Genomic DNA, 14,886 nt, shown 5'->3' with positions numbered 1-14,886 from the left:
CTAGCCATCTTCTATCACATACTAATAGGTCTCCCCGAGCCAGTGCAGAGACAGCTGAAGAAAATTGTGGGGATGGAGGTAAAGCCTTGGCAAGAAATACAACTAACTATAGTACATCACTGTAGGATGTGGCAGGAAAAGATGAAGCAAAAGGCGGAAGATAGGAAGGCAGAAGAGGCAAAATTGGTACAGAGAAAACTATCCAAATATGCCATGGAAGGAACATTATTGACAGCGCCCGTGGTAGCAACACCAGCACCTGCTCAGGCCATAGTTGCACAAGGCACGGCACAACAACATGTAGCACAACTTCAGCAGCCAGCACAAATGATAACACAGCAAATGCCCCCACCCCCACCATACACGGCAACCGCAGGGGGGATATATGCCAATGGGAAATCGATATTATAACAGCTACAGAGGAAGGGGGGGGTGATGAGAGGGAGAGGGTATGGCCAGCATGCACAACAACAAGGGAGAGGGTTCCGGTGCTACTACTCAAACGGGCAACAGGGGTATCAGGATAACACAGGGAACTTTCCATGGCATGCAAGAGAACCACCAACATGTTTGGTTTGTGGAATGGTGGGACACATGTAGCGCACATGTAGGATGAGACCCACCCCACCAGCTTGGGGGGAACAGGGGAAACAAGGGCATATGGGGGAGCAACAAGTATACCAGCAACAGCAAGGAACACAACAGTGCACCCCACAACAAGTGCCACTGCAACAACCGCAGCCGCAGTTACAAGTGCAAACACCCTCGCCACAGCAGCAACAGATACAAACGTACGTACCACCACAGCAACAAGTGACACAGGTACAAAAATACGCACTGCCACAACAAGCGATAGCAACACAACAACATCAAGTGCAACCAGTCCAGCAGCTCACACAGAGACAGGACAATGCAGTATCAACAACTGATGCCCCCCTACAACAGACACAATTGGGGAGGGTGACAATATTGGGGCACAACCCTTATACAGGGGGTGGCCAGTCACTGTACCCACAATAGGACAGCCCACAGATGTCCTTGATGTGTCCCATCCTATCGGTAACACCTAATAGTGCGGAGGAACCACGCATACAGGTAGCGATAGTTGACAAAAAAATGTCCTTTCTTGTTGACACTGGGGCCACTAGGTCCTGCATAAGGGAGGGTACATTTAAGATGTCAGGCGAGGCCATGCACACTCAAGGATTCTCTGGGGCTCAAGGGTTGGTTCCCTTTACTGATAACATCTCCTTATCTATAGGAGATAATGATATGTCTGTCCCGCTCCTGTACTCGAAGGAGTCACCAGTAGGTTAAACACGACAATCTCCTTCACAGAGAATGGCATAATTTGCTCAACACCAGGAATAAGCATGCTCACAGCACAACAAATACTGCAAGCTTACTATGGCCAAACAGTAGCTCGGGCTGAGCCAGTAGATGGAGAGATGTTCCAATATGGAACAGACATGGCATTCGCATGATACCAGGGATTGAGGGCAAGATTTGGAGGAGGCCAGCAGCATATTTTTTCAGGCCAGAGACACCAGCAAACGAACCAGAGGGGAAGGTGATTTCAGTGAGCATTGAGAACATCATGGCAACTGCAGATTACATCGCAGTTCATGCCCAAGACAGGGACGGGAGGGCATGGAGAGCAGTAATAGCATTGGCTGAGGGGGGCAGGCTCACACAGGTATCAGATGAGGAGCTCTTCTCAGATGATAAAGAAGGAGGGGAGATGGTGTTTATGATGAGTGTTGACATCTGGTTAAGTGTAACATACAAGCAAGTGGCACTAAAAATGGCAGTGGCACTAGAAGCACCTCCCCCTACCCCAGTAGCATTTTATGAGGAAGACATGGCAAAAGTTCCAGCATCACTGACCACCAGTCCATACGACATGGGCAGCATAAAGAGCATTAGAGGAGTACAAAGGGAACAATATTACCTAGGGTGAAGCAGTACCCACTATCAAAAGAGGCAGATGAGGGCATGTACGAAACAATAACAGCCCTGATAAACAATGGCATATTGGTACCATCAGAATCAACATGTAGCACGGCCGTGTACCCGGTGCGCAAAGCGAAGGGAGGGTCTTGGTGTTCCATCCAGGACCTTAGGCGCTTGAACTACATTGTAGAGGCAGAGTACCCCATAGCCGCAAACCCAGCCACAATACTGTGTGGAATACCAGCAGAGGCATCACGGTTTACCATAATTGACCTCAAAAATGCCTTCTTCTCGATACCTCTGCACCCAGATTCACAAGACCTCACAAGCTTCACATATAGGAACACAAAATGGAAGCACACAAGGTTTCCTCAAGGGTACTGTGAGTCACCCTCCATCTTCAACAGAGTAATACAGATGGATTTGGGAAACATTGAAATGGAGAGCACGGTGCTGCAATATGTTGATGACATAATAATTTGCAGCACCACTGAAGAAAGGTGCAGGGAAGACTCAGTAAAGATGCTGACAGTGTTGGCTGAGAAAGGGTACAAGGTGGACAAGGAAAAGTTACAGTACTGAAAGGAACAGGTACAATACATTGGCCAACTCATTTCCCAGCATGGAAATAATATTGCCCCACAGAGAGCAAAGCAATAACTAACACACCACAACCACAAACAGTGCCGGAGCTAAAGCAGTTCCTGGGCCTATGCAACTACTGCAGAGCATGGTTTTTTGATTACAGTTCATACTTAGGACCCCTGCTCGAAGCACTAAGAGAAGCACAAAAAGGGGACAAAAGGTTGGGGTGGACAAGAGAAATGAAAATGGTGTTTGATGAGTTGAAACACGCCATTTCCACTGCGCGCGTGCTAGCCACTCCAAACTATGAGCACCAATTTTTCATTTTTTTCACATTGCGACTCAGCAGTGATGAAGGCAGTACTGACTCAGAAAACAAGAATGGGCCACAAGCCAATAGCTTTCTACAGCGGCCACTTGGACCCTGTAATGTTAGGTCACTTCACTTGCAAACAGAGTCTCGCAGCCGCAGCATTTGCAGTGGAAAAATCATCATCAATAACAATGGGGTGCCCCACCACACTATTTGTGGAACATGCACTGTTCGCAATTTTGAACAAGCCCAAGTCCACCCTGACCACACAGAGGGCATCGGGTTATGAGATCATCCTATCCAGACCGGAGTTGACAATCGTCAGGTGCAGTAATGTAAACCCAGCTAGGTTCATAGCAGAAGTATTTGAGGAAGGTGAGTATACCCATGATTGCACACAGGCTATTGAAATGTATTCCAGCACAAGGAAGGTTGAGGAGGATGCCCTAAAAGGGGGTGAGATAATGTATATTGATGGGTCATCAACTATTGATCAGAGTGATGGGATAAAGAGAACGGGAGCAGCAGTGGTTAGAATGACAGAGGATTTGATATATGTCCTGGTGAAGTGTGTCCAACTACCACAGCATTATTCAGCTCAGGCAGCAGAATTGGTAGCACTGATTCTGGCACTAAAAGAAAGCTTTGACAAGAGAGTAACTATATACTGTGACAGTGCATATGTAACATCAACGGTGCACTCAGGATTAATAAAATGGCAAAGAAGGGGATTTAGAAGAGCTGTTGGCACACCGGTGACACATGCCCTTTTACTGCTGAATTGATTGAAGTAATTAACGATCCTCAAGAACTAGCTTTGGTTAAGTGTCAGGCCCACACTAATGGAGATGACCCTATCTCGAAAGGTAATGAAACAGCAGACGCACATGCCAAACATGCTGCATATTTTGGCGAAATGTGGATCCCCCCAGAATCCGAAAGAGGCAGAGGGAGGTTGATAGCAAGACAGATGTTGATGAAGGATGGGTACACCCATCTCCCTGCAACCCAGATAATGGAGTTGCAGGCAGCTGCACCAATGGCAGAAAAGAGCTATGGGTAAAAAGAGGGTGTACAATGTCTCCCACAGATGCACTGTGGCATCAAAATAATACAGGAAAGGTGGTTATGCCACTGGCACTGTTGAACACAGCTCTGGCTCAGCTACATCATCCGGCACACACAGGGAAGGAAGTGATTGCAGCACAAATAAAAGAAGCATGGTTCTGTCCCGAGTTAAATTCCCATGTTGCAAACTTTATCAGCAATTGTCTAACGTGCCAACAGTTTACAGCCGGTCACACGCTGCAAGTGATAAAAGGTACTATACCCCGGCGGGAAGGACCATTCCTACACTTACATATTGACTACGTTGACATGATCAACGTATGTCAAGGACAAAGATACATGATTGTAGTGGTGTGCCCATTTTCAAGGTGGATTGAGGCTGGACCCTGCTCACACGCGGATGCTTTCAGAGCAGCTACATTTTTAGTGAGGGAGGTCTTCCCCAGGTGGGGTGTTTGCGAAGTGCTGTGGTCAGATAATGGCCCGCACTTTGCAAACAAAATGTTTGAGCACATCACAGCTCTGCTGGGCATCAAGCACAAGTTTGCATGTGCATATCATCCATAGGCTAACAGTGTCTGTGAACGCCTGAATGGCCTGCTAAAGCAGGAGATAGCCAAAATACACCAGACAACTAAGAGAAGCTGGTTGTACTGCCTTCCCTTGGCCCTATTCGAGCTGAGGAAAAGGCCAGGGTCTGATCACCACCTCACTCCCCACGAGGTGGTGACTGGACGCCAGATGCGCCTTCCACTAATGCCAACATCAAGAGCCCTCACAGATTATGAAAGTACTGCAAATGTCTTTGGTGAAGAAATGTATCAATATGTGTCTTCCTTGATTACTATTGTCGCCTTTATCTCCCAACAACTCGAGCGCACGTGGGGCGGGTCGAAGATCACCCAACCAGAAGATACAAACGAACAACTAGAGCAGCAAAAAGAGTGGACTATTATGGAAGGAGACAACGTTCTCCTATGCAATTTCAACAGGAAGTGGAACAGTCCCAGATTTACGGGGCCCCACTTGGGAGAAGCAGTGGCTCCTAGAGCCATTAAACTACAATACAAACAAGCTTGGAATCACCTGCGTGACATCAAGCCCTACAAAGGCAAGACCCGCCCTAGCGTCGACAGCAGGGCCACCGTAAAAACCACAGCAACAGCAATGCCAGCGACAGATAAAGACACAGCAACTGCAAAAAAGGACAATTATGACACTGCCCCTGACCCCTCCCCAGCCACAAACACTGCCATAGACTTTGGACAATCGCCCGTAGCTCACCCCATGGTCACGAGATCCCAAAGCAAACAAACCTCTGCCCCGCTCAGCCCCATCCCTGCCATCACCGAATAAAGGACATTGTATAAAAAACTTGAATGATACACACACATATAAACACTTGTATGTTCTCTTTTCTTTTTGTCTCGCACATGCAGGTACCGCATATTACTGTGTTGTTTAGAAGGTGAAGTAACTGAGGTCGTGTTCTGCCCAGAAGTAAATGCTACCCACAGATGATAACACCCCTGAGGCCCTATCACACCAATTTGTATACTATATAAAGAGGCCAAAGTATCTGAAAAGGAGAAGGATATGCGTGTACTACACCGCGTTTGTTTTGGCCATGTAACAATCATTTCCCCATCTCCACGAGCACTTGCCAGCTCTGAGGGATAGGGCACTGAGATTAGCGTGGGAACAGCTTTTTTCCTGGGCACTAAACGACTATCTGATAGGCATTGTTTGACTAAAAACACTAACTGAAATATTGCATACCTTCAGAATTTTCAGGCGGGCATCACTATCATCGCAAGAATAAGCTGCAGGACAGCAGCAAAGGTAAGTGCAAAAATGCCAGTGATATTAGCTACTGTAATAAAGATCATAGGTGCGTTGGTTGTCACTGGTCTATTGGCTGCCTCTGTCTGGCAGAAAAACTATGCGTTAAAGATTATGGCTGCACCCAAAGCTAATTTACATCCCCCCACAGCTGCAACAGGTATGATGTCAGGTGGTACAAGCAACCCTAGAGGTAAGGGACATAGGGTTAAACGCAGCATATATGGAGACGAGAAGGGAATTGACACATATCTCACAGATTCAGCACACATCTCGAACAACATGTGGTATCAGCACATGACCAAAATTGGTAAGCAGACAACTGAGGACAACTGCTATGTGTGCTCGTTGATCCCGTACGCTATGAGCGCATCAAGAACATTTGTAGCTACCGAAGTGCCAGCACAAACAGTGCAATGTCTGATATATTTGGCGCTATTCCAAAGAAAAGGATGACTTCAAGGGACGGTGGTGACACTTCAATGGAAAACAAAGGACACATATCCATACGAAAATAATTTCCTCAAAACATGTTTGAGCTACCATAAAAGAAGCCTACATGCTGAAGCTTTCAGATACATGACAGATGGCACCGACAAAGCAGAAACTAAGAAAGTAACGCTAGAATACATGCCGTGTGATTGGTATGCAACTGAAGTTGCTGGTGAACAAGCGTGCTGGGAAAGACCGCTAATAACAATAACTGGGAAAATATATATGAACAATGTATGGGAAATAGGAGTGGTTGGGAGCAACATGATAACACGAGAAAATATTACAACCATAAAAGAGCACAATGACAGATGCTGGACGACGTGGGGTAAATATGTACCGATGCTGACGTGGATGGAGAAGAACGAAGATCCAATAAGCATACTACCACTAACTGCACCCCACTGTGCTATCAACACAAAGGTGATGTGGATGTGGGATACAACACCAACTGTGGAAGCACGGTAGAGATACCTGAGGGGGGTGCTGGCACAGCAGTTCTAATGGACCACTATTGGGCCTGCGGCGATAAGGCGTACCACATCTTGACACCATCATGGAATGGAATATGCACTTTGGTACACATCAATGTGCCATCCCTGGTTGTGCCTCAGAAACATGTCAACATAGCCAACTTCCCCAAGATGGACGAAGGGAACAAGAGGATGAAAAGATCTGCACAATCACAAGAAGGTGACAAGAATAACAACAATAATGTTTTGCCAAGAGTGAAAAGACAAGGAGAACCACTGACAGGAAACTACCTGTGGGGAAGATCGGAAACAGCCCTCACCTCAATCCCACCAGAACACAGACTATTCAGCAGAGCAGCAATGTTCTTCTCATTCACAAGACACCCAGGACTAAAGGCATATGCAAATGCAAAATGGTTACAGATCACCAGATGGGAGCTGATGATGACAAGAAATTCGACAGCAAATGGATTCAACTCAATAAAAGAAGAACTGAGAGCGGTAAGAATGGTAGCACTATAAAACAGGTATGTGCTATACCTCCTCACAGTGATGGAAGGGGGAGTTTGTGCCAAAATAGGACAATCATGTTGCACATTTAGCCCTGCTAACTACGCAGACAATGGAACACTTACTCAAGCAGTATCACAACTGGCCCTGACGCACTGCAAAATGGTTGAAGAAAGTAAAGGAGAAAAGAAAGATGCCAGCTGGTTCTCGTTCATATGGTCATGGATGCCATCATGGCTGTCAGATGGGCTGAAGCTAATAGTAGGATGTATAATATTAGCTGCAGCTGTGTTGATTATAATAAAGTTCTGGAAAGCTAGAAAAGCTTGCACAACGGACGAAATGATGGAGATGGACGGCATGCACGCCTTACTGCCGGCCGATGATGGCAAGCACACCGACATGATAATATAATACAGGAAAGAGAGAGGTTGCGCAAATAGATTCTTGACAACCACATGGATCAACCATCTGTGAAGGTGGAGAACCCAAGAAACCCGAGGAGCTATATCGGAAGATGGGTATACTGCAAACCCGGCGGCGGCTGCGTTTACATGTACTGGTCATTTGAAGATCATGTCAACCATTATGGGCACTTGGTTGGAATAACTAAAGTATGGAGAGTGAAAGGAGATAAGGAAAAGGATGAGTTTGTGGTCGACAAGTCGACCAGAGGGGGGACTGAAGTGGGAGAATGGGACAATACCCTCCCCCCAATCTCATCCAGACAATGGCCTAGAGGATCACGACCCAGACACCCCCCACGAGACGAGTTCTTCTACTTACCAGATGACAAAATACCCTAGTTCAGAAACGTACACATAAGAGGAGTATGCCCACCAACACGCCCGGCACCAGCCCCCCCGGCTCAAGCCGACGCCTGCGACATGGATGAGCTTGACTAGAACAACAGCCACAAGTATCCACATCGTTAGAGATGCCATAAGGACATAGCCAACTGCAAAGAACACACGTGCCACCATGCACACTGGTCACTCACACACCAACCTACACAAAGAACATACACAGTGCTATGACATAGGTGACTAACACACCCACTGACGTGCATCGTTGTTATTTTTCACATAGGCCTTTTTACAGCACCGCAGAAATGCAAGACGCCTGAAGAGCTGGTGTATATGCTTGCTGATGCTTCTCCCGCCACCCACCCCTATGACGACACCATCATGTATATCTAATGCTGCTTGTGACACCCTGTCAACCCGTGACCTCCATACTATGGATTATGTACCGCCACCCATGAACTAGGCCCGAGTAGGCCGCAAGCAAGAGTCCCCAGGCAGGAGCCTAGCAATGAAAATCCTCCCAGAACAAGAGTACAAGTGCTGACCATGCAGAACAAGTCCCCGGCGAGAGCTCACAGCCAAGGCCACAATGTTGCAACCCGCATGCCGCAAGCCCAGCGCCAAGGTTATACCTGTAAATTGTAAAAGCCCACAGAAACAAAATACAAATCTAATGCTCATAATTCTGCTCCAGCTACGGTCTCTGCACACATGACCAAGCTGAACTGACAAAGTGCCAAGCTCACGAGACAGAAAGTCGCCAGAGTCCCATTTCTGGGACACAGGTTGCAACAACGAAGCGGCAAGATGGACACCTATAGCGATGGGAAAGACCCGCTCACAAGCCATGAGCAAACCTGTCCATTGCCTGCACAAACACATAGTTGCACATTGTTGCGAATGACAGGTACACCCCGAGCTGGGAACGACGATGGTCCCAGGCTTGGGGGCTCGTCGGAGAACCAATCAGAATCCAGGGCTTATTACTGAAACCATTACTCTTAACCAATCACCAAGAGTCCCCCTGTAACAATTCTAAAGTAACAACTGCAAGGGACATCCCAAGTGTACCACCTGACCCATCCTCATCCACTAATATTTCTTTCCATATGTTACCTATACTAACCCTACCACTCGGGGAACCAATCCAGAGTGGCGATAGGTTTTGTGCTAACTTTCCCAGGTGACGCGAGTAGCGCATCATACTGCCGTAAAAAGGGCCTGCGAGCCCCACTAAGATTGAGAGTCTCATCGGACGCGTACGATCTGAGACCCATCCCTGCCGTTGTTATAATAAACAGCAGAACCACCTTGCTTCTTGTTTGTGTCTCATACTCCTTTTGGGTACACGGGAGGAGTTGGGGCCTCCCCAGCCCGGAGGCCTGTGGACGGCTCTGCCGGCCCCGGGAGAATTGTCCCGACAACGCTCTTCTTCACCCAAAGATAAACGTCTCAGCAGGCCCCACTGAGCATCTCATCTGAGCAAGTTAGATTGAGGTTTGGGAAAGCTCTCGCCATGTCAATCAACACACTAATGGAAGTGAAGTAAGTGCCAGCGCTGTTCAGCTGAAGCACTTTGGAACGTCTCATGACTCCCATAACTCTTAGCACTTCACTTTGTGTAATCAGTGGGGTCCCCAATAAGCCCATCTCCTCTCAGATCCTGATTGCACATGGTGCACAATGGGCCTCATTACGACCCTGGTGCTGATGGAATGAAGGGGGCCGGTACGGGACCGGCCCCCTTCATTCCGTCAGGGCCGATTACGAGGTTCCCTTTGCGGAACCCGGATCTGACGTCTGGTAAAACCAGACGTCTTTTCCGGGTCCCGCGAGGGGAAGAGGGAGGTAATAACGGGAAACTTGTAATGTGCCCGTTGTTACCTCCCTCCCCATTCCCATTGAAACCCTATGGGGGCTCAAATGGGAATGGAGAATGGTTCCTGCAGGGAGGTCTTACTGGGTCCTCCTATGTCGGATTGACCCGGTAAGTCCCCATTGCAGGAACCCGGTAATGGAGCCCGGTTTGGAGGCAGCCATGGAGCTAATATCTCCATGGCTGCCTCCAAACTCGTAATGAGGTCCAATATATCTTTTTAGGACGTCACCTTGTGTCCCCAATAAACCCATCTCCTCACTGATCCTTGTTGCACATGGTCTACAATGTATCTTTTTGGGAAAGATAGAGATGGGGTGGGCATTGAGACTGAGAAAGCGAAAATGGAGGCAGCCTGCAGAGGCCACTAGCAGGCAGATGCCGAGGATGGCATGGTGAGCCTTTGTATGCCTTTTACACCCTTACTGTGGCTTTACATGTGTTGGAATGCACTCTACACCCTCTAATGCCTTTCCACCACTCTCCTTGCCATCTATGTCTTTCTGTGTGTTATTTCTTTATTGGTTTTGCCTTCACTACTGCTGCTATTACTTCAGCTGCTGACCATTCTAGACACACACACACTGCAGGGAAACATTTAGCTAGTTGTCCCCTGTCCTGCACATACACTACCACAATTCAAACCCTACACCTCTGCCAGTTCCACCTGTTTATCACACAGCTCTCAAGTACATCCCAGCCACTCTTCATGCTCAGGGCAGACCTGATCTTTAGCAAAGCGAGCAGAATACCTGCAACTGGGGCTCGGCTCTCAAGACGCATGTCGCAAGTGCCTTGACAGGCATTCACCTAGAAATATACTGGCACAGGGAACACTGGTTGCTCCAATCTGTACTCATCCACACTTCATGTTGAGCAGCTTACCTCCACCTCACCTCGCAATAACCTATCTTTCCTCCTCCCTTACTGGACTGTGCCAAGAAGCTAAACAAATGGCAAATGCTGTGCTATACAATACCATTTTACATTACTTTACATTTTTTTATTTTATTGAGCATTTGTTAGGCACATATTCAACCAAACATTGTTTCAAGGCGCCACCAGACAACGCAGGGAGGGAGCAAGGGGAAAAAACAATGGCAAAAACAGTAAATATACAATGGTGGTCCTACTAGGACTTGTGACATTCAGCCGTGCATGTGAAGTGAAGATAAGTGCAGGAGATGGTGAAGGGGGAGGGTGTGGGAGGGAGCAAGGTACGGAAAAGTGCTGGTGGAAGCCCGGGAGAGAAGTGCAAGGGGACCCAGTGTGGAAGCCAATGGCAAGTGCTATGGCGGAGGAATCCCACATAACAACACACTGTCCTGAAAGGGATCATAATCTCCAGTTTTTAGTCCGTCATTCACCCCAGACCATTGCACTAGTGTACCTGTACAGAGCATATGAACGTTTTAGAAGTACACAAGCCATACTGCACGGTGCTGGTCTACTGGACGACATTGAATGAAGACATACAGCTTCCAACCTTCCTGGAACTCTGATGTTGGAGGTCATCAAAATGTACTTCTCCAACATGGCAGTGTACTAATCCACGGTTCCATGTCATTTAATTGCGGGATGAAACAACAATGGGTTTTTCTCCGTGGATATTTCAACGAGAACGCTCAGTTTTAAAAAAAAATGTATTTTTGGAGGGGGTTCCCACCAACCCCTCATCCCCTTTAATTATTTAATTATTCCCAAACACCTACACCCTATCTATATATTTTTTTAACCCCCTACAAAATTCGATGAGTTCTCACATTGAAATAACAACGGGGAAAAACCCAGCGTCCTTTCATCCCATGATGAAAGGATGTTGCACCTAATCCACTGCAAGGCCTGGTAGCTCAATAAGCATTTTCCAGCCCTCCTGATGCTGCTCTGCTGTATACTCCATGCAGTCGGAAACTACATCCCTAGAACACCCTACTGAACTATTGGTAATGATGTTGATTGATCTCGCATTTACAATGGTTCCCGGCACTAGGTTGAAGTAGTGCACAAGTAAACAATTCGATCCAGGAGGAATGTCCTCTTGCACAGCTACTCTCAGCTTGTTAAGGGCGTTCTGAACCAGGGCTGGGCCCCTGCAACATGGTTACAGTAATCCTTTCAAGCAGTTCACTGGGCCTTTTTGATTGCTCGCCAAAGCAGCAATATGATGGAGTGTGTTTTATTCTTGTTTTTGTGAAACTGCTTGTGGCAGTGTTCCATGGGGGACCCTGATTTGGCTAATATCCGCCTTCTAAAATGGTTTCAAAAAATGCTCATGGATTCGCAAGGCAGGTTACTGTATTTTTAACTCTTTAGGCTAGGGGGTGCATTCTGTTGTTGTTTTTAACAACGAGAAAACGTGCTTTCCTGAGAAGTAAGAATGTTGTTTTTTTTTACTGCCCAGAATCTGTACATTGTGTTGTCATTCACAAAAACCGACATTCTGGCGACTTCCTTGTGTGCTTATGTGATAGCAAAAAGAACACTACAAGTACCAGGATGTAAATGTAAAAACCAGAACTGTATGAACTACTCATAACGCAGAATAATAATGTAGTGCTGTAAAGGCTGTGGTGAGTAACCAGATCAGTACTACTCTACAGGACCCCGTGGCAGTTATAAATGGGAAACAAAAGCACAGCAAAGACTTCCAGCTCTCTCATGTCTAATGTGAGTCCTATTTTCTCTTTTCATCCTGTGGCTTGTATTTATAATGTTAAAAGCAAGTCCACAAGTGCCTGGCTGGATAAGCAATTGGAGTTTCACATGTTAACACATGGTAATTCAATTCCATCAAACTTGCTACATATAGCCCATTTGTGTCAGTGAGCCATATCTTGCGTTTAGCCCATCTGTGATAGTGAGCTATATCGCAAATTCAGCCCATCTGTGTTAGTGAGCAATATGTTGCATTCAGACCATCTGTGTTAGGGAGCTATATTTCACATTTATCCCATCTGTGTTAGTGACCAATTTCTCAGATTTAGCCCATCTGTGTGAGGGAGCTATTTTTCACATTTAGCCCATCTGTGTTACTGGGCAATATCTTGCATTCAGCCCATCTGTTTTAGGGAGCTATATTTCACATTTAGCCCATCTGTGTTAGTGAGCAATATCTCGCATTTAGCCCATTTGAATCATTGAGCCAAATCTTGCATTTAGCCCATGGGTGATAGAGAGCAATATCTTGCATTTAGCCCATTTGTCTTATTGAGCCATATCTGGCATGGACCAATGCAGGGCACAGGGAAGACATCATCTCTGGAAGACCCTGTGGTAACTGCTCTACACCAGCATGTACGACAGGGGAAGGGGTATGGGTCACATTTAGTCAGGACAGTGCGGGTAGGAAAGGAACTGCCACCAACTAACACTACCGAAAACTCACCCCTCAAACTCTGACCTAAACACAACCATACCCCTGTAGCACAACAAACCACACGCTCTTCAAAACAATGAAACACACCACACATACACTCGCCCAACCCCACATGGTGGCTACCAACCAAAAAACACACCTACGCTCAGTGAACGGTGTCACCTAACTGAAGCTGCCAACAGCACATCGCAGCTCTCTTGCTCTTTTTCCCGCTCAGTCCTACGAACTTACCCGCCTCCCTCCTTGCTTTACAAATCCTCCAGAGCACCAAGAGACGATACAGGTGGCAGCAGCGAGCGGTATAAGAACCTTTAACATAACATACCATAATGGCATGGATCCTTTACATTTCCAGCTGCATGACTTAAGTGTGTTAATTGGCAGTTGTCGGTCCAAAGCAGGTGTTCTATGTTTTACTGTTTCTGGTATTGATTTACTGGCCCTGGATTGAATGCATTATTAGACCAACTCGTTGATGTTTAGGCCTTTATTCACCTGTTGGTATAAAAGTGAGATTAAAATAAAACATGTATACTTTTTATTTGCAAGAGAACAGTATTTGTATTTTTAACTTTTTTATATTGTGGAAACACTACATTTGTGCAAGCTATGTTTCCTCCTAATGTTTGCAGGCAGTTTCATTGTAATTGCCTGTTGGCTATGATATTTGACTTCTACTCAACACTTTAATTCTCTCCAAATCGCTTCTGAAAATAACACAAACAAAGAAACCAGCATATGTATTGAAATGTCAAATTGGACATCTCAATGAGATGCACCATGGTGCAAAGATGTGCCTGCTCCATGGCGCATTTCACGGCGCCACACATATTAACACAAAAAAGGACCAAAAAATACACTTGGTGCACCAAAGCACAAAAAGCTGCACAAAAGAAGTACAAATAATGTTGAAAAAAGGGTGCATGCACTGGGATACGCCTGTGCGAAGCGCACCTAGCATATGCGCTCAAAAAAGTGACGCATGCCAATAAATATGCACATCACGTGATTTGCACATTAAAAGAGGTCAACTCACAACAGAAACTGGCACAAACCAGGAAAACGTAACAAAATATTGGGTCCCATCCCCTGCACTCTGTCAATGGCTAACGTCACCAAACAGTCACGTTTACTGTTGTTTTCTTAATGTTATTATATATGCTCAATCATAGAGTAAAATATAGCAATGTCCAGTCTTAATTGTCATCATCCTGAAGATGTATTCTTAAAAAACAGTAGGATCCAGCTCCACGCGCTTCGGGACTTTGTCGTCCCTTCTTCACGAGAAAATGTCAACTTAAATCTGTAAACTAAACAAAAAGATGGAATACCATCAGTCTTTATAAAAGGCAGTAAGGAGTAGCAAAGGTCATTTACCCTATGATTCCTATAGGACCCCGATGGTATTGAAGGCACTCAATAATAATGTAAAATAAGATAACACACCCACCAAGACCAAGAGATAAGTTGCAAGGATAACAAAGTTTATATCATATAAAGAATGCCAGCAAAGAACTTTGCTGTCCAAGAGTGTTCTGCCATAAATTACACAGGCAGCACATTATAAAAGACGATTGCATCAGGAATGACGA

Source organism: Ambystoma mexicanum, chromosome 1p, assembly GCF_040938575.1.
Source record: "Ambystoma mexicanum isolate Mex_15411 chromosome 1p, UKY_AmexF1_1, whole genome shotgun sequence".
Lineage (NCBI taxonomy): Eukaryota > Metazoa > Chordata > Amphibia > Caudata > Ambystomatidae > Ambystoma > Ambystoma mexicanum.
The sequence above is the reverse complement of the archived record's forward strand: the minus strand, read 5'-3'. Positions refer to the sequence as shown.